General features: G+C 34.2%; 1 protein-coding gene across 4 annotated transcripts in view; it reads left to right on the plus strand.

Annotated features, from left to right (window-relative positions):
• LOC115441217 (forkhead box protein P1) overlaps window positions 1–21,759 on the plus strand; it is a 118,534-nt gene that overhangs the window by 63,848 nt on the left and 32,927 nt on the right. The gene's annotated exons all lie outside the window — the stretch shown is intronic.

The following is a 21,759-nucleotide window of genomic DNA, read 5'->3' on the forward strand; positions in this document are numbered from 1 at the left end:
ATATACAACATCAAAAATACTCTCGTATTTTCTAATTATTTAAATTTATTAAAATATTCTAAGGCCGGCTTCTATTTAATTTACTATTAACAATATCATTATGCAGAAACAAACAATTTTGCATATTTTATGCTAATTACTGGACGCGGCGCGAGACGGCTCTGAAATCAGACTAGTTCTAATTCCACCTATAAATCAATGTTAGTTTGTCTAGTCTGCGTATTTCAACAAACTTCATGTATCGAACGAATCAAGCGTCATTTTCTACCTACCCTTTTTTGAGATTGCGGACCTCGGTCGATACAATCAATTTCGTCAAATCTGATTTAAAAATTAATGGGGATAGGATATCTTATGACTCTTGTTTCAATAGTATCAGAATTTGCATACAAATTTATTGACTTTTTTGTTGTATTATTAGGTTTAGAAAACTTGTATAGAGTATGGAGTCCAAAAGACCGAATTTTACATTATGTAAATTTGCGACAGTGGAGAACCTCCTTGGTGTGAACACGGAAAATATCAAAATTTCGGCTTCATTGTAATAAATCCAACCTGCGTAAAAAGTTTTTCTGGGATAAATAATTTCCCGTGATAAAAAGCCCACATCACTCAGTGGTAATTTAGCTTCCAATTAGTAAAAAAACTTTTTAAATCCGTTCATAGCTCCAAAGATTAGTCCATACTCTCAATTTTTCCTCTTTCTAATATGAAGTATAGATTATGGTAACAAAAATTAGAGTACTTCAATAACTTATATAACATTATAAAGAATTAAATCAAAGAATTATTACACTAACCTACAGCCATTATTGACGTAAAAAGATACGTATTCAATCATACCATCACGCATGCTTGACAGGGTAGGCAGTTCATAATACCACACGAAACGATTAAGAACTTAGGCATAAAATCAAACACGGAGCCCTAACAAAGAGGACGTAACATGCAAGTCTAGGGTCCCTTGTTTGTGAATCAGATTGATGCGGTCTTTCTTTACCGAAATATTTAACCTTTCCGCCTGTGAGGCCTCTGACAGACTTTATGGAAGGGCTTTGTGTAGGTTTTTGTTATTAATGCTATTTATCGAAATACATATAGATATAGCCTTGTTGGGAGCGGAACGGATTGCCTAGACGACGGTACGCAGGTTCAAAACCTAAAGACGCCTTTAATTTTTCGAAGCTACGTGTGTATTATTTAATAATTATCGCCCGTATTAACGGTGAAAACATCGTAAGGGAGCCTATATTAGAATTCTCAATAAGAATTTTAAAGGTATTTAATCTACCAATCCGCACTGCGCCAGTGTGGAAGGCCCTCTCGTAGAGAAGGCCCTTGCTCAGCAGCAGAGCTGGTAATATTTATACAACATAAAAATATGGTAAACCAACGGTATAATTTTGAATTATAAAGTAATGTGCTCATCAGTCTGAGAAGTTGTTTAGTCTACTTACCAGTTTTGAGTTAAGCATCCGAAATATCCCATTAAATAAGAAATCTCTTACGAGAGCTAGAAATCATTGCACTCATAAAATCTTTACCAATATATAGGTGTTTGTACGTTTGTCAGTTCGTATGTTCTGTACTGATTCTTAAAATTATTTATTTTTTAGTCGTGTCTCCGCCATTTTGGACAATGGCGTCATTCAAATTTGGAACGTATGCGTATAACGTATAAAACACGTTCAGCACAGCTTTTGCCGCTGGTTGCCGGCAACCAAGGCGACAAACGAAGGAAAGATAGCTACACCATTCCAGTATATCAACTATTTTATTTTTGATTGCTTGTTTCCGATAAAAATTCACACAGAGTTGCTATCGAAAGCTAGTAAGCAGTAAAATTGTTTTCCTTACTAGGGCTCGTAAAAGTGCTATAGGTTGTACGGCTGTAAGCAAGCTATAAAACCGATAGGGTTGACAGAGACTATAAATTCTTATGACGCGTGTAAATATATTTATGACAAATCATCGATTTATTATGTGTTTTTATTGACGCTATTGTTAATGTCGGACGTATCGTACCGATTTGTCTGTCACCGATTTTTATCGAATCTCACAATTAACACTGTATGTCCAGTGTTAATTGTGAGTGATATTCTCTTGTTTCTATCCTTGTATAATGTTTATAATATACCTAATCTCAATAGACCACAATGTTATGTTAGGATTATTATTTAGATATATAAAATTCTCGTGTCACAATGTTTGTCTCCGTACTCCTCCAAAACGGCTTTACCGATTTTAACCAAATTTTGCATGCATATTCAGTAGGTCTGAGAATCGGCTAACATCTATTTTTCATACCCCTAAGTGTTAAGGGTTGTCCACCCTTAACATTTTTTTTATAATTCTATACAAATTTTTATTTTTTTCTATTATGTCGCATTAAAAAATACATTCAACCCTAAATTTATACCCTTCTATCACCAACCCTTATTTTTTGTAAAAAAAAATGAGAAGATAAAACAAAGTCCCCCGCTGCATCTGTCTGCCTGAACGTGTTAAACTCAAAAACTACCCAACGTATTAAGATGAAATTTGGTATGGAACAGTTTGAGACCCCGGGAAGAACATAGGCTCCCGGGAAACTACTACTTTTATAACGGAAAACTTTAGCCTGAAAAACTTTATAACGCGGGCGGAGCCGCGGGCAAAAGCTAGTTTAGGTATAATATAATATGTTCTATTTTAATTCTCATTTATAATAATAAGAAGCCATTATAATAGTCTTCTTAATATAAATAGATTCCGTCCCATTTCGCATGTCATTTAATAATAATTTTCATGAAAATCGAATCTCGGACACCTGGTTTCACATTGTGATCACCCGCTGCGCCATATGCGATGATAGCATATAATAGGTTATTAAGTTGTGATAACTAATTGAACAGGTTCGGCTCGTTACTATGATGTAGACTTTACAGACAAATTAATAAATGAATGAATGAATCCTTCCTAGTCGAATTTCGGTCACGGCGGCCAATCTCAACGGAGATCAGCCAGGTACGCAGGAGATATTATAGTGCACTAGTGTGTGCGCAATACACAGGTGCACTCTCTATTCCTTCACACTCATAGTTCGGTGAGACGGCAAGCCGACATGACCGGAGAGAGATCAGGCGCAGAACCAACGGCTTACGTGCTTTCCGAGGCACGGGGTATCACACCGCCAACTTCCCGACTCCGAGCTGCGATTGAGTAATTTTTAAGATGGAAAAACCCAGTCACAATTATTTTTGGTCCAACCCGGGATTCGAACCAAGGACCTCAGCACAGTAGTCGTACCGTGTAACAATTACAGCTACGTCACCGAGACAGTCAAAATTAATTTATAAAATAATAAATATACAACGTGTTAGTAATAAACCTCGCTTAATAATAGGGGACCGGCCTGTGTTCGATTTTGTACATTATTCTATATGTAATGATTGATAATACGATAAAGAAACCCTCCTGCGAAAACTGCATTAAAATTGGTTAAAAAATGATCCAGTAATTCATATTTCAAATATTACTATGTGCCGAAGTGTGCGCGAAGTAGGGATATCGCTTCATCTCTATCTTTCGCACGCGTCGTAATGCCCTATGACGTCACACGTGTGTATTGCGTCTCTTTTCTGTTTCTTGTTACTTACCCCTTCTACCGAAATTAAAAGACTTATAACTTGTTGATTTTTTACCGGATTTAAATAATTCTTTCTGTGTTATAATTTATATAACGTAAATATTTGATAATAATAAAGAACAAAAATGAGTCCGGTCGCCTATTGCATCAAATCAGGGAAATAGGTTTTTATTGCCTAGTAGGCAAATGAACAACCAGTCCGCCTGATGGTAAGCAGCATCCGCCCATCGACTGAAGCAATGAGAGGCACAGCCAAGCCGTTGCCTACCGGAAACACGTCCGTTAGATATCCATGTTTTTGTGTTTTGGAGTCTTTGATGTAATTGTAAAATACAGGTAGATGACGTTGACTTTTTGGATGACCTACACCTGGTCACCATGTCTGTACTCTTCGAAACGTCGGGACAAAATTGAAATGTAAAAAACCGCGATAAAATCTAAAAAGAAAAAGTATTCTCTTTGACCATTATAATAATGGTTTAGGAAACAGAGTAATTTTATAATACAGACTAGCTTTTGCCCGCGGCTCCGCCCGCGTTATAAAGTTTTTCAGGCTAAAGTTTTCCGTTATAAAAGTAGTAGTTTCCCGGGAGCCTCTCAAACTGTCTCCATACCAAATTTCATCTTAATACGTTGAGTAGTTTTTGAGTTTAACACGTTCAGGCAGACAGATGCAGCGGGGGACTTTGTTTTATAATATATTTTTTAGAACTTTTTAAGAGGAATAATCCCGTCATACATCATTGTTGCATAACTTTAACCGTTTACGCAGCGCACGCAACGGAAGCTCTCAAAACTAATAATTTTTCCCCGTTTTTGCAACATGTTTCATTACTGCTCCGCTCCGATTGGTCATAGCGTGATGATATATAGCCTATAGCACTCCAGGAACAAAGGGCTATCCAACACAAAAAGATTTTTTCAGTTCAAACACGGTAGTTCCTGAGATTAGCCATTACTGCTCCGCTCCTATTAGTCATAGCGTGATGATATATAGCCTATAGCACTCCAGGAACAAAGTGCTATCCAACACAAAAATATTTTTTCAGTTCGATCTGATAGTTCCTGAGATTAGCCATTACTGCTCCGCTCCTATTGGTCATAGCGTGATGATATATACCCCATAGTACTCCACCAACAAAGAACTATCCAACACAAAAATATTTTTTCAGTTTGAACCGGTAGTTCCTGAGATTAGCCATTACTGCTCCGCTCCTATTGGTCATAGCGTGATGATATATAGCCTATAGCACTCCACGAACAAAGGGCTATCCAACACAAAAAGAATTTTTCAGTTTGGACCGGTAGTTCCTGAGATTAGCCATTACTGCCCCGCTCCTATTGGGTATAGCGTGATGATATATAGCCTATAGCACTCCACGAACAAAGGGCTATCCAACGCAAAAAGAATTTTTCAATTTGGACTGGTAGTTCCTGAGATTAGCGCGTTCAAACAAACAAACAAACAAACAAACAAACAAACTCTTCAGCTTTATATAATAGTATAGATATAAAGTATAGTATCCAAAAAACCTTTAGATATAAAGGTTGGGTTTACTACTTAAAAAAAACAATGAATTCACGTCCCGTCAGATATTCATGTACCTACCAATGTCCACCTGAATCAAACTTGGCAACTTATGTTGTTATTATTTTAATGCGGCATAAATTTTATCTATTTCGCTAATAAGTTAAATTTTTTTAGGCACGAAATATAAATAAATGTATGCTAATATAATATTATTAATTTATCTTTAGGTTTGCAAGGTTAAATATCAATAGCATCTATATAGTTAATACCATAGAGAATTTAAATAATTTTATTATAAGACATTAGTTGTCTGTAAACATATTATTCCATATATATTTTCTACTGCAAGGTCAAATATAGTTTTATAATCTTGTATATTATATAATTTTACATAGGTCAATCGTGTCTTGAATCAAAATATAATACTTAATAAATTTAAATATCATATATGCATAAAATTTGTATGAATTTAAAAGACTATTATATTGTGCGTCCATTAATAATAATTGATGGGAAAGTCACCGATTCTTGTACGATTACGTGCGTCGACAATCGATATATCGGTCCGATAAAATCGTATGCCAAAGCATTCGAAATCTTAAGGCATTTAATGTTTCAAATATATTTCAAAAATGATTATATCATACTAGCTTTGGTTCGCGGCTACGACTGCATGAAAGTTTTCCGGGATAAATGACCTGCTATACATTTTCCCGGGATAGAAAGTAGCCTACGTCCTTCGAGGTCTCAAATTATCTCGATACAAAATTTCATCGAAATTCGTTGGATAGTGTTTGAATTTATCGTGTTCAGTCAGGCAGACAGATTGGGCACGAGAATTTTGTTTTTAACATATTTTTTCTTAACTTTATTAAGGGGAATAATCGCGACTTACTTGAGTGTTGTGTCACTTTAACCGTTTACGCAGCGCTCAACGGAAGCTCTCAAAAGGAATAAATTTTCCCCGGTTTTGCAACATTTCATTGATGCTCCGCTCCTATTGATCATAGCGTGATATTATATACCCTATAGCCTTCCTCGATAAATGGGCTATCCAACATTAAAAGATTTTTTTTATTCGAACCAGTAGTTTCTGATATTAGCGCGTTCAAACAAACAAACTCTTCAGCTTTATATAATAAAGTATAGATTTTTACGTCTGCTCGACAAGAACACGCCTTATATGCCTATGAAAAGGAAAATCTTAAAAAACAGGTTCTATTGGATATTACAGAGTATATACACACCGATTTATTCAAAATGTACTAAGGTTTGCGCCCTTGTCACGGGCCATACGATTGCTTAATACTATATCCTAGAGCTTGGATATATTTATATGTAACCTGACAGAATTCACAGAAATGGCTCATAGATTGAAATCAATTGTTAAGATTAAATCTGTATAACATCGCATTAGTATCAACTGTTATGGTGTTATAATACGTGTATAAATAAATAAATAAAAAAAAATCTATAGACGAAAATCGGACATAATTTAATACGGTTAAACTGTAATATAAAACTTAAATAATACGTACGAAGTAGCGATTTTGAATACAAATAAATTATCTTGTCCTTCTGTATCAAATGTCGTGGGAAAACCTAACATTCTTTAGGTCAGATGTCTACGGAGTGACTTATGTATATTTGATCTTATAAATAACATATTTCATTCAAAGATGCGAATACTTTCCGTAAATCCTAACATTAGTAACGGAAATTAATCATTAATTCGCATAATATGAATATATTGTTATAATATGAATATATATAGGTGTATGTGATGTTACATTTCTTGCACATATTAAGATATTATTACTAAATGTGGCTAATAATTTGAAGTCTATTTGGAGTGAGAAACTAAGATATAAGATGTACTGAATGTAAAGATGGAAATCGTGTAGCAAATACTCCTAATAATACTTTAAATATAAGAAATCAACTCACACGTAACAAATGAAATATAAAACAAAGAATTTTTAACACTCAACTCCGTTACAGAATTTTTTCTACTTCCTGAAAGAGTAAAATTGCTCATGAAAAACCCAGGCACGTCCCCATCCACCCCGTGCACCTAGAAAGTTCTCACCCCACACCACCTCTTCAGTCTAGGTTCAACCGCTGCTATGTCTAGGAGCTAAGTTGTTTTGCGATTTAAAAATAAATTGTTGAATAAAACATAATAAGGAGGAGCTAATATAGATTGTATACGGAGATTTGTATATCAATTAATAATGTAAATATCATTTTTTATGCATGCACGGCCAAGTTTATTGCATTGTTTTTCTTTTTGTCTAGTCTTTCTTTTTCAGTATTATTTCGCACTGTTACTTTGTTACACTAACTGTTTATATTATATTCTTGATATTTAATATAATTTAAGCCGAAATTTAGATTTAATGCATGTTGTGTTCACTTCAAGAAGGTTGTTCACTTTTGTTAATGAACATAATGTAATATTTTTTATCTTGAACTCTGTTTACCGTGTAAAACCAGTTTTGTGAACCTAATAAAAAAAAAGTGACCCGACTGCACCTGATGGTAAGTGGAGTGGGGTCCAATAGAATGTCGACTGACGAGAGATGATTACCCTCGGCCGTCGAAATAATTATGCCGGCCTGTTGAAACCGGATATATACGGGCTGATCCTGGAACGCGACACACTTACGTGGGCCACTATAGCGAGATTTAAAACCTAAGGTGGTCGCTATCCGAGCGGATATAAAATACATCCAACCACCAGCTAAGTGCATATATGTGTACATAGAATTTATAACTAACTAGGGATAGGAACAAAATACATTTATTTAGATTGAAAACACTCGGAGCTGGCTTTTTCAAAAATAAAAATCTGCTTTTTTTATGGCAACTAATAAAAATCTCTCAATGTCAGCAGTTATTAAAGTTACATTATCTTAATAATAATAATAATAATAATATCATATGTTCGCTAAAAATAAACATTTTATTTTACTGCAGTTGGTGATAATACCATAAACTACAGATCGATGTATCAAAATTCGTTTAGTGTCAATTGAAATAATAATTTTCCAGTCTCAAGGAAGACCTTCAGACATGTAGGTATATAATTTTTATTCCAAGATAATATTTGAGTTTGATTCGTTTTGTTTTTGTGAATAATTAATTTGGGAACTTGTCCTTTAAGAATAAATATTATGCATCTCAGTTTGTCTGAAATTTAAAACGGGATTGTAGTTCTTTATTAACATGATAGAATTATAAAGAAAACCTCAACATAGTAATTGGTATTTTTCAATATAAAAAAGTCTATTTATTTGCGAATCTGCCAATTGACGTTTACATGGCTAAACTCAGGATTCTTTTTATACCTAGTCTTGCCATAAATATTGTAATAAAGAAAAAAGAAAATTGTTAACTGCAAATAACATTTATTACTTTTACAGTGTGTCAGTTTAATACATAAATATAAAACAATTAAAAATATAAAAAGCTTATTCGAAGTGGTCTCCATTGGCTGCAATACAGTCCTTTAAACGATGAGGCCAGTTATCAATAGAAGCACGCACTCTTTCCATGGGAAAATTCTTCACTGCCAATCGTATAGATTGTTTTAGGGACTCCAAATTATCATGGCGTTTAGAGCAAGCTGTACTCTCTAAAACTGACCACAAATCATAATCCAGCGGATTAAGATCGGGACTAGACGACGGCCAGTCTTCAGCTCTGATGAAGTCCGAAACGTTCGATTCCAACCAAGACTGCGTGGACCGAGCTTTATGACCCGGCGCCGAGTCTTGCTGGAAGGACCATACTTGGTTATTGAACATGGTGATGTTAAGGGGCTTAACTACCTTCTCAAGAATGGTATCTTGATACACTTGTGCCGATGTTTTGATACCTTTTTCACAAAAATATGGCTCAGTCACTCCTTCATAGCTAACACCCCACCAAACCATCACTGAAGTCGGATAATGTCCACGTTGCACTCTGTCGACTAATTGGGAAGCTTCCTTAGAGCTTTGAGCATAAATACGGTCATTTTGTTTGTTAAAATGTTGCTCAATTGTAAAAATTTTCTCATCCGTAAACAAAATTTTTCTGTGACCTCCCTTTGCGTACCGCTTCAGTAGTTGTTTCGATTTTACCACCCTATTCTTCTTTAAATTATCAGTTAAGAAATGGCCAGTGCGTCTCTTATAGGCTGCAAGTCCTAAGTCATCTTTTAAAATACGCGACATGGTTCTAGGTGCTATCTTCATTTCCCGAGATAAAATCTTTTGCTTTCGGACAGGATTTCTTCGAATTCTTTCCCTTACTGCTTTGACCACCTTTTTTCGTACGAACACTACGTGGACGGCCAGATCTTTTTCTGTCACAAACAGAGGAGGTCTCATTGTACCTATTAATAGCCCGGTACACAAACATTTTACTAATACCAAGTGTATGGAGAGTTTTAAAAATTGCATTTGGCTCCATACCTACTTTGTGTAATGCTATCACAGCGATTCGGTTCTCTTTATCACCCCACACCATTTTAATATCGCAAAATATTTTACAATGTATTGGCGCCAAAATGAGAAAACACAATGAACAATCGTATAAAAATGACAGATTCGAAATTCAAATGTAATATTTTTTTATAATTAAGTGTAACAGTATTTATGGCCAGACTAAGTATAAATTATCTCACAATAATATTATTTTTACAATAAAGAATGATCAAGAAACTGTCATCAACACGAACTCTCAATATGTAATGACGTCAAAATATTATGACTGCATAAAAATAAATTCTTGAAGACAGTTCTGGAATTGGGGGATTAAGCGATAGCGAGGTTAACTTACAATCAAATATTTAGTGTTAAAAGGAAAAAATCAATCTTGAAAAAAATGCTTTGGTAGAACATTCTTCCTTCAAGGGTTTTGGATGGAATGCCGCCCTAAGAAAGATAGGAACTCTCTATCGATCGCTCAGACCTCTCCACGCTTAATGTTGCCATGAGTCCAACATAACCGTTCAACTTCCCCTGGAATCTGGAAATTACGATTACATAAGAATTTTCTTAAAATAAACACCGTCCTCTATTTTAACGAGTGGAGCGTCTTTTTTATTGTTTTGTATTTTTAGGTTTACACTTTTTTATTCCCCTTATTAATATAAGAAGTAGGCCATTGTGATGATCCACTTATCATCAGAATGCTATCCTCATAAGAGTACCTTTACAAAAAAAACTCCATGGGTCTATACTCCACGTTATTGACATCTGATTTAAACAACATAATGGCCAGTAATTTTCCTAGATTGTTTTTAAAAGAGGAATGATTACTGACATATATCATAGACAAGGAAAAAGAAGAAGTTTCTATGACGTTATTTAGCTCTTAGCGCGAGATTTCAGTAGGCGTCACTGTACAGCGGTATTGGGCGTCGCTCTATAGTAGGCGGGGCTTACTCACAGCACTCCGGCTTGCTCCAGCACTTTAATTAATATTTTTATATAAACTACTGAATGGACACTACTCTTTTGTTGATTAAAAATCCATTTGTTTATTTTTAACTGGCGTAGAGCTATTTTTTTTTACTTCTGGTTAAAAGATTTCTTGACTCAAATTAGGAAACATGTTAAGATTTGTTGAATTTGAATTAGGAATGGGAAAATGTATTCTTAAATAGATATTGTTTTAAACGGCCAGGAATATTTGAAAATACACTGAATTTAAGTTTAATGAATATTTCTATTGTATCCCAAATTCAAAAAGCAAATTGGAACAAGATGTACTGTTAAAATTATTTTTTATAAAAATAAAAATATTATATGCCAAGTCCATAAAATCAGGCCGTAAATCAGATTTAAAGGTTTTTAAATTGCTTATCGTCCACTTTCTGGTTTTTTATAATAATCATTTTGTCTATTAATATTCACCGATTTGGCTTGGTCGTTATGTGATATTATAAACTTGTATATCCATTCCACGTGTTTATACTTATATAAAATTAGACATATTTATATTCATATTCATAAAAGTATGTTGTAAATAGGCACTACGATGATTTCTTTATAAAAAACATCAGGTAACATAAAATAGTGAAATGAAACTTCAACTAGTTTAATCATCATCAACGACTGTCCAGTGCTGAACATAGTGCTCTCTACATATTGAGAAATTAAATGCAATCCCGTAATATCAAAATTAAAAATACCCTTTAGGAAAAATAAAATTTCAAATTTGATTTAACGTTACGTTTAACAACGATTTAAAATCAAACAGTATTATATTAACATGTCTATGACATTCCATCTTCAATTTAAATATCACAAACACGATTCGAAATTTAAAAAAAAAATTCTACTCAAATACTGGCACACTGTCCTGCATACAGCCACGTAGAATTTTTCGCACGGTACAAATAACGTTTGTTTGTGCGAAAACGTATTCATTCCCCACCAGATGAGTGGAACACCAATCGATTGGTGCTATATCATCAGCCGATAAAGTGTCAATGTCCTGCTGTTAGCGCTCCGGACCGAATTCACAAGGTAGCGTAACGTACGACGGTAGTAAAAAAAATGCCGATTTAATATTAAAATAGCAACTCAGTTTCGCTCTGAATTGCGATATCAAGTAAGAGCTCTCAAGTAAAATTCAGTGTGTTAAAGTTGTCGCTTTCTAATAAACGGATATTAACAACATCTCAAATGATAACTTAAGTATACGACGCACTGTTCCAGTTGAGTTTTATCTATTAAATACCGTCTCAACTGAGAACAAGTTATTGAGTAACAACTTAAGTTTTGTTTATTAAATAGTTCTATACATTAAATGTCTACTTGAGATCCTACTCCAAGATGGGATTGATTTATTAATATGGACATTTCGCTTCGAAGTAAGAGTTTTTTTTTATACTTCGACTCGCCACGATTGTGATCTAAAGACGATTTGATAATCACCGCGAGGTAAATCTTTAAAAACTTTAATTTAATTTTCAACAATACGCTGTAAACTAGCAAGAAAGGATTGGACCAGAAGGTTTCCGCTTCACTATCAGGGCGGATATCCCTAAATTCTCGAAGTATTAATTAATCATTTCGATATGTAGAAACCTGCATACTTTAGAGTGCGCGGTGGGTAGTATGCTTAACTTCACAGAAATAACAAAAAAGTAAGATACTAAAATAGTGCAATGGCAATACTTGACAGAAATTGTTAAGTTTAAATAGCCAACTAAAACATTAAACAGAGGCAAATTCCAAATTCCTATTATTGTGAATACGAAAGTGCATTTGTGCATGCGAAATGATATTTCTATATATTAACATAATGAACTCTCTTTAAAAATAACATAATCGCGAATGTCACACGTCTGGTTTCGTTCGACCTTCACTAAGAACAAAATGCTTTACTTGCATTATGTCGTGAACAAATTAGAATAAATATACTTCAAATATATGAGTTTTATTAATGTATTGTGTTTAATTAATAGGTAGTGACATGTATCCAGAGTTCAATTCCCGTAGAAATTATAAACAATTAGCTTCTAGTTGGCTCTACTCGCGTGAAAAAGGATTTCGGGGATAAAAGTTCCTCTATAAAATTTTTCCAGACAAAATATCGATTATATCCTTCACGTGGTCTTGAATCATATCCATACCGTATTTCATCACGTTCCAGTGGTTCAGCCGCGAAAGCGTAACAGACATACAGTTACATTCGCAATTATAAGTATCGATTCCTAAGGGTACACTATGCCGTCTTTAATATCTCAATATACCATGCGTCGATCATGGAACTTAATTCTGGTCTAGTCTTCTCCCTCCCCTCACCTCAGGGTCTCCACCCTGCGCACGCGCAGCATTGTCACCACCACCAGCACCGCTAGTCTATAACACATAAACACGCACGTATTCATTCATCTTGAACAAAAACCTAGGAAATACCAAAACTACGCAAGTTTATCGTTATTTTTTTAATATTATAACGAGTTACACGTGTATAAAGTTTATTTATCTTAAAGCCTTGAGAACTAGTACAAAACCCAGGAACAAAATACATCCGCACAAACGTAATACAGGACTATTAATTAATTTATTTATTCCTACACGTGTATTATTAGGTTTTCGATATTTTGCAAAGGACCTTGATAATATTGCGTATATTTTATGACTAGATGTTGATAGTAGCATCATTAAATTCTATACTTCAAAGTGCATCAAATACTAAAGCGATTACAGCGCCACTGGTACGACGAAAACGCCATCTATTTCAAAGAATAATTAAAAATCCCATTACTTCCCGTGGGAGCAAGTTCTCGGGATACAAGGTAGCCTATGTGGTAATCCTGAATATGGTCTATTAGTGTGCCAAAGTTAATTCAAATATGTTCAAATATGTCCGCGTATACTTCTAACAAACATACAAAAATTTCACAAGGTTTTACATTTATTATAATATAAGGGCTTGAAAATTAACTTAAGATTTATGTTTAGATGCAAAGTCTTGGCCAGAAATGCTTTTATTTTCCGGAGGTTAAGGTATATTTTAAGTTAAACTATTTAACAGTTAAAAATCCAAATGTATAAAATGTAAACTTAATCAAAGTCGGTTCAGAATTATTTATAAAAATCGCAAACGCCAAACTGATTATATATAATGATAAAATGTTTTAAAGTCTCTTTATCTCTTCCTAACACTGACTTTATATTTCAAAATTGATTAACAAAGTATCAAAAACTAGATTTTAAAATTATTATATAATTTATTTACATAATGTTCAATGGATGATATAATTTTCGATTTTTAAAATCCTTGAAACAGTAAAATAACATGATATAAGAATGACATCCGCAATTCGTAAATTGTGTAGGCGTATACTACGCGTAGAACACAGTCCTGAGGCCCAGGGTTCGAAATGATGATAGCTTTTTCTGTTCAGCATCAGCCCGGAGTCATTAATTGGAGCCTGATAAGGCAATAGGCTCGGATATGAAGATGGGGTTGAACTCACAGGCGAAAAGTGATTGCCCTAATTGCGTCTGTGTCTACCCCTTCGAGGATAAGATATGTGTTTTTTTTTTTGTTCAAAACGGAGAGATTTCTTCTTATAGCGTCAGTTAATATAAGTTTTTTCTGGACGTCGGTGTAGGTTTCCAACCTTACAAGGCTCGGGTCCTTGGGTACTCAAATTAGTTGATGAAGCCCCTCAAGATTTTGATAGTTTAAATTTAAGTATATTTTTTAGTATATCTAGAGTCGGTCTGTAGACTACTATTTATATCGAAATAAAACAAGTTTTCTAATTTTGTCGCATTTTTTTGTATATTAATTTCTTTCTGACGTTTTGAATATTTGGCAGTCTTCGTGATTACAGAGCGGACTCTGTTTAAAGTTAGCTCTTGTCAAATTCTACTGATAGCCCTATAACCAAGTTAAAGTATAAGATTCTTGATTCTTGAGGTCACATCATCCTCGCCTCTATTTCCTATTGTGATCTCCACTAGTGTTTTTAATTCGCGTGGAAAAACGCGTTTTCCCTATCACTACATGGGGGTGAGTTTCTTTTTTTATTTCTTTGAATGACGTGACGAGCTTGCCGTTCGCCTGATGATAAGCGATACAACCGCCCATAAACAGTCGAAGCAAGACCATCCAGCAGCATGAATTATATTGTTTGGTATTCCACAGCGGTCGCCATCCTGAGACATGAGATGTTAAGTCTTATTAAGTCCAGTAGTCTCACAGTCTACAATATCCTTCGAACCGGAACACAACAGTGACTACACACTGTTGCTTGGCGGCAGAAATAAACATTGTGGTGGTACCTATCCAGGTGGATGCTCACATATGAGAGAAATACCAGTTGAACGGTTATGTTGGCTTTATCATTCTTAGCCCAATCGACAGTCCGGAGTATAGCATCATCCAAGCGAGCATACACCGGCATACCAACCAAAGTCCGCGATCGCCTTCTGCGCATACATGACGGTCCCATGGTATCTTGTTGCACTGAGATAGCTGCGCGGAACCGTTCCTAGCTGTGACCTCCATCCTAAAACGTGTCTAAAACTATAAACACTTCAACAACAGAAAATAAACGACTCAATTGATGACCAATTCAATAAATACCTGTTCGCTTCGTATTAGATTTTTTTTTCCCACGCTATTATTTTGTATGCAAACTTTATTTTCATTTTACACCAGTTTTTGTTCGAGAAACGTATATTTTTATTCTGCTTTGAAATTATCACCGATATAATGTTGATGTAGTATGAAACCAGGATGTTGGAGGAAATTGGATTCAGGCTCCAAAATTTACATGCATAATACGTTTATGTGTGATAATAAAACAGATGGTATATAAACTGGCTATAGGTAGTTGTTTAGTAAGAAATAATACAAAATAATCGCTGAGTCAATCTCAAAAATCAATTTAAGCAAATTACATCAAAATCAGTTTACCTGTTTTGATTAAACTAGATAAACGAATAGAAAGGATTTTAGCTCCAGTTAACGTCGGAATCGAATGAACTAGGGAATATGTTTTATTCTAAATTGCACTTGAACTTTATTCATGTTCATAAACCTTTAAATCGATATAATTATTAATCAATACTGTGTCGTTTAAATATGTGAATACCTATTACGTATCAAACAATTCCTCATAATTTTCTATAAGAAATACGAAAGTGACATCTGTTTGTTAACTTTTCATAACTAAACAGGTTTTGATATTTTGCACAGAGATAACTAATTCTGACCCCGATGACATGCAAATTTCCATCCTGTAAAATTAAATCATGTAGCTGCTTGGTCTATCTTGTTTTTATTAAATTTCGCCGGATTAGACTAGATTTTCTTGGATTTTTTACGATGTCGATTATGGTGCAGTACTTGCCTATGCAAAACAGAGTATACCATGAGTATTTTATCTACTTTTAAGTAATGCATGAAGAAAAACTTTATCCCTATTTTGAAGCAAATTACGCGAAGGAGTTTGAGATTTAGTATTATAATTAAAGTTCATATAAAGTGTAGAAAAAAATAATTTATGTATAATATGACGACTGACAATAGTGGCGATAACCTAGTTGGATGTGGAACGGATTGCCGAGACGAATGTCCGCAGGTTCAAAACCCAAGAGCACACACCTCTAACTTTCCTAAAATTATGTGTGTATTCTTTGTGAATTATCGCTTGCTTAAACGGTGAAGGAAAACATCGTGAGGAAACCTACACACCTGAGAAGTTCTCTATAAGAATTTCGAAGGTGTGTGAAGTCTACCAATCCGCACTAGGCCAGCGTGGTGGACTAAGGCCTATTCCCTCTCAGCAGTAGAGGAGACCCGTGCCCAGCAGTGGGACAGTACATACAGGGTTGATATTATGACGACCTCTAGATAGACGCTACATTTTAACATATCTTCCAGTAACCCTGTTCCACACCAATAACATGGGACGGAAGACACTTGGCGAAAAGTGGGTGCCCAGGTTGCGCCTCTGCATACTCCTTTTTTTTTATTTTTTTTCCAAATGGTTTGATTGAGGGTCATTTATTTATCTATTCATTATTATGGCAGCATCACTATTTTGGTTCAGAACTATATTGTTAGGGGCAGGGGCGGCTACCTTCAGAGATCAATGAGTGATGTGTGTGTGGCATCCAGCGTCTTACTCTTTTATAATATCAGCCCTGTATTATATACTTGCACACTGCTGAGCACGGGCCTCCTCTACTACTGAGAGGGATTTGGCCTTAGTCCACCACGCTGGGCTAGTGCGGATTGGTAGACTTCAGACACCTTCGAAATTCCTAAAGAGAACTTCTCAGATGTGCAGTTTTCCTCACGATGTTTTCCTTCACGGTTAAAGCGAACGATAAATTCACAAAGAATACACACATGATTTTAGAAAAGTCAGAGGTGTGTGCCCTTGGGATTTGAACCTGCGGACATTCGTCTCGGCAGTCCGTTCCACACCCAACTAGGCTATCGCCGCTTACTCTTTTACACGTCCCTTATTTCTCTTGACAATATTAAGGCTTGTGACGTACGTTGAGAACACGTGGATACGAAGACCTTGTGTAACCGGTTTCTATATTTTACATATTGCGAGTATCATGCAGATAAATACAACATTAATGAATACAAACAAACATTTGGATGATTTTTTGTTTCTAGTTATTTCGGTGATGTAATGTTTTTTTATAGATTCTTGTATGAAGGAGAAAGATTGGCAGAATATTCGAATTTCATTCGTTTTTAGAGGTTTTTAGTTATTTCGTATGTTATATTTAACCTTTTTGATAGATTGGTTTAATATTGAAGTAAATATTCATTCGTGATTATAATATATAATGCTTGTCATCTCTGTAGTGTCAAATATTGTAGTCGGCCTTACTTCCGCTCAAATTTAATTTTGTCTCTACATTGCAAATGGGCCTAGATTTCGAAAATAATGTAATTTACAAATGTCAAACATTTTTAAATTTCCAATTATTTCCTATTAATTAAAATATAACGCGTGTGTTCGCGTCGGTGTGACTTCGGCCGCGCGCATGCGCGTAAGTTCCATATCAGATAATAATTGAAATAAATTTAGCTAAGACGCTTCACAGACTTTCAGAAATCTGATTACAGTCTTTTCTAGTTATTTATGCGTGCACCTCAAACGATTTTTAAAAACCCTACCATTCTGGAAAAGATGCATTGATTTTAAAAGCAATATACATTACGTGTATTGCGCATAAAATGGCAAAGGAAATAACATACAGCCTGAAATTCCGTTCCACGCAGAACGTGCGAGCGTGTTGCGTCAAATAAACATTTTGCATCGTCAATAACATTTTTGCTTTCGCTCGCGCGGCGCATGCGTGCAACGCTTCCGCACTGGCGCGGCCACTGTCAAAAATATGCAAATTAATCTATAAAAAACGATTTACCGTCACAACTATCACACGAAACGTAGTTTTCCGATTATAAATTCAGATGGGACAGTTTATATGAGTGTAATATGTGTCGGATTGATGCGTACGTGGAGACGAACGGTGTCGCTTCGTCCCTGTCTGCAGGCACGGCGCATGCTCAGTTGTAATGTTTATATTATTTGTATTTGAGCTGTGTATCACGTAAACTATAACTACCACAGGCGTAGCGCCAATACTGAGGGCCAGTGCCCGCCCCACCCCTCCTCGGTAGTTAAATATTTCTTGCTTATTTCGCCCTAGCATTGTTGATGCCGCGGCGTGGCAGGCTGTTGTGTATTGTTTAGACGCGAGTTTTCCGAACAAATATATTTAAATATAAACATTTTATCGGTTTATATTATTTTAGAGTTTATAAAAAGTGCTCAGTCTCGCGTCGCGCTGTTACACGGGCGGGATGCACTTTGTTGCAACCGTGTAAATAATTTGCATAGACTGTTGCAGTCGCAGCGGTGCTTATGAGTGGTATATTTCGTCGCTTTATAGTGCATTATTGTTTTTTTGTTGTTTTATTGTTTTATATTCCGGTTTTAAGTGGACTTTGTGAGTGATTAAAGCATTTTGTTGCGGATTTTCGGGACGGTTTCCGTAAGTCTTAGGAGTAAAGAAATTTAAATTCATCGACGTATTTGGTTTACTAAATTTGTAAAATCAATTTAAAAAATATAAATAAAGGTTATAAAAACAAATAAAATTTGTATAGAAAACTTTATGCGAAATTAATAGTTTTTATAATCAGTGACATAAAAACAAATTCGACATTCTAAAAAAAATACTACTTGATTTCTTAACAAAAACTGCAACTGGCCACATAATAAAAAGACACGATAAAATTTAAAAACCGAACGTCGTATTTCGCGCGTGAAAAGTTCGCACTCGGCGAGTGGAACTTATAAGCACGTGGTCTGTCGCTCATGTGCTCCAGGCGGCGACCAATCGCTGCGTCGCTCATCAGCGGTCGGCCAATGGGAGGGGACCGCTTTAGAGCGCCAGTTTTGACAGCTGATAAGAGACGTTGATAGGAAAACATTTTCACGCAATAGTATTTTGTAGGTCATCATTATATTTCGCTTTAGAAAATTTTTTCGGTGATATATATTGAAAAAAATATTTGACGTTGTTTAATATAGGTTATAATATATTCTCAATCAATTGGTTAATTAAATCTAAAAAAACTTTTTATGTGAATTTGATAAAAAAAATATCTATAAATCACCTAATTTAACAATAAAAATCACGTCAAATCACGTATACAAATCAACTACTCATTATTTAAGAATTTCGCATAATATTTATAATATATAATATTAATAAGTTTTAAATTGTAATTTAAAAAGGACTTCAGTGACCTAAAATTACAAGTACTCATAAAAATCAATATTTGAGTGCAAACGCACCGAATTCGCACTCCATATATTAATTCTAAAGTGGATATTTTATTTACATACATGTTTAATGAAAAAAAGCATTTCGCAGCTGCCGTCGACAATAATATGCATTCTTTAATGTTAAAATGCTTCTATTAGATTTCATGTTTATTCATACAAATGGAGTAGACAGGCTAATATAAATCTGTATTTTTAGTGTTTATACTTGTTTGAAGATAGCAGCATCTGTATCTATTTATTTTACTAAATATTCCGCATCTTTTATAATGAAAATCATTTTTCTGGTTTGTGTTTTTAATTTTAATAACGTGCTGATTTTTTTTAATACGTAATTAAACACTGGCCGCAAAAAATAATCAACAATATCCTTTTTAGTTATTTGAAATTCGAATAAATTTGAAAATCAATGAACCGGTTATAATCTGTTTTATTAAAAACATTATAATATTTAGGCTTATTGTTAATTTAACTTTGCTAATAAAACGTCGTCGTAAATCTTTACGATTTAAAATAGGCGCGGCATCAAATTTACATCAACAAAAATCTAATTAGTTGTACAATACATAAACATACATAGAAGACCGAATATAAGAACTAATTCTTACATTATAAATACAAATAATAACTTCTTTACATTCTATGTTATATTATATGAGATTGACACGGATCTTCCGCAAGCTTTAATAATTTCGTGTTACTGATATAAATACGTTTGTTTGTAAAAATGTTTTGATGTTTACAAGTAAGCTCAGAAACAGCTGAAAGTATTTGGATGGCATTTCCATACGGATAGACTGTGTTCCGGATTAACACGGGCTACTTTTTATCCTAGGAATTTTCACCCACGAAAAATATTTACTAGGTAAGCTTAAGAGTATATTTGGGTTACGAGAATGTATTATATAGGGCATAAAATATATCTTCAGTTCACTAAGAAATTCTTATTAAAAATAAAGCCCACAAAAAAAATTCTTCCAAAAATAAGCCAGGTAATAAATAGTTTAACAAAATTTTAAACGCGTGTTTAGTTTAATACGCGATTAAAAAGAAAGACACGATCTTAAAAAAATCTCAACATCAGACATCATAATCTTATTTATACATAATTTATGTATAGAGGTATAATACGGTATAAAAATAGTTTCCTATGATTACATGGATCTTTCACACGGACCTTAAAAAATCAGGTTTAAATTTTTGACGCAAGCCAACGCACTCTGAAGGTCTTGTCTTACACGTGTCAATATGGAAGTTCACCGTCGTTTCTCTAAACAACTAATTAAAAATATAAAAACAGCTTATGGATGTAATCAAACCTTTTTTGTAGGCCGTAAAAAAATATATATTTGTCATTCGGGATTCGATTTTTAAAAAATCTTTATTACATGAAGCTAAAACTTGGTAATTCTTTTTTCGAATATTACGCTGACATGGAAATTGGCACAGTTAAAGTAAATATATAATGTAGAAAGCTAATATTTTTATAAATGCATCCTAAATACAATAAATTAATAAAAAGTATTTTTACTCTATTAAGCGTTTGACACACATCTATACTGATTTTTTTGTTATTCTGTGAACTGAGAAGAAATTTAATTATTTGTCTTTAACGTCTTTAGTCATTATGAATCTCAAACATCTATGTATTAATACGTGAAGAAAAAAGAATGACTCCGTTTTAAGCACATTGCTCGCACGGGAGTGTGCGCATGTGTGATTTGGACATGATTAATGTTCATATAAAAAAAAATGCATGAAAAATATAATTTATGTATAATGTATTAAATATATTATTAAATTCGACGGTCGAATTTCGCCCACTCGACTACTTGTTATTATAAGTACACGATAAAAATACGTTGTAATTATATATTTTTTTTTTTTGTAATTAAACTGCGTAAAAAGTAATTACTCTTATTTTTATTGGTTTTATTCGAAATTTAAAAATATTCATGACTTTCGTGGCTGTTTTTAATTAATACATGATTGAATCGACAACATTTTTAGTATGGATATAGCATTTAGTGATCTTAATTTATTCGTATTTAATACCTACTTTGTTCTAAAAAAAAGTCTGATTATAAATATTTGACACCAATTAACTATTATATCAAATAATTAAGTTTTCAGACATTTAAATTAAACTTTTTTACGGATTTTATCTCGGTTTTAATATTTTACTTTTCTCCCGACGTTTCGAAGACTGCAGCCTCATGGTCACGGGGGGGACCGCGATAAAATTCATAAAATAGT

This window comes from Manduca sexta, chromosome 3, assembly GCF_014839805.1.
Source record: "Manduca sexta isolate Smith_Timp_Sample1 chromosome 3, JHU_Msex_v1.0, whole genome shotgun sequence".
Lineage (NCBI taxonomy): Eukaryota > Metazoa > Arthropoda > Insecta > Lepidoptera > Sphingidae > Manduca > Manduca sexta.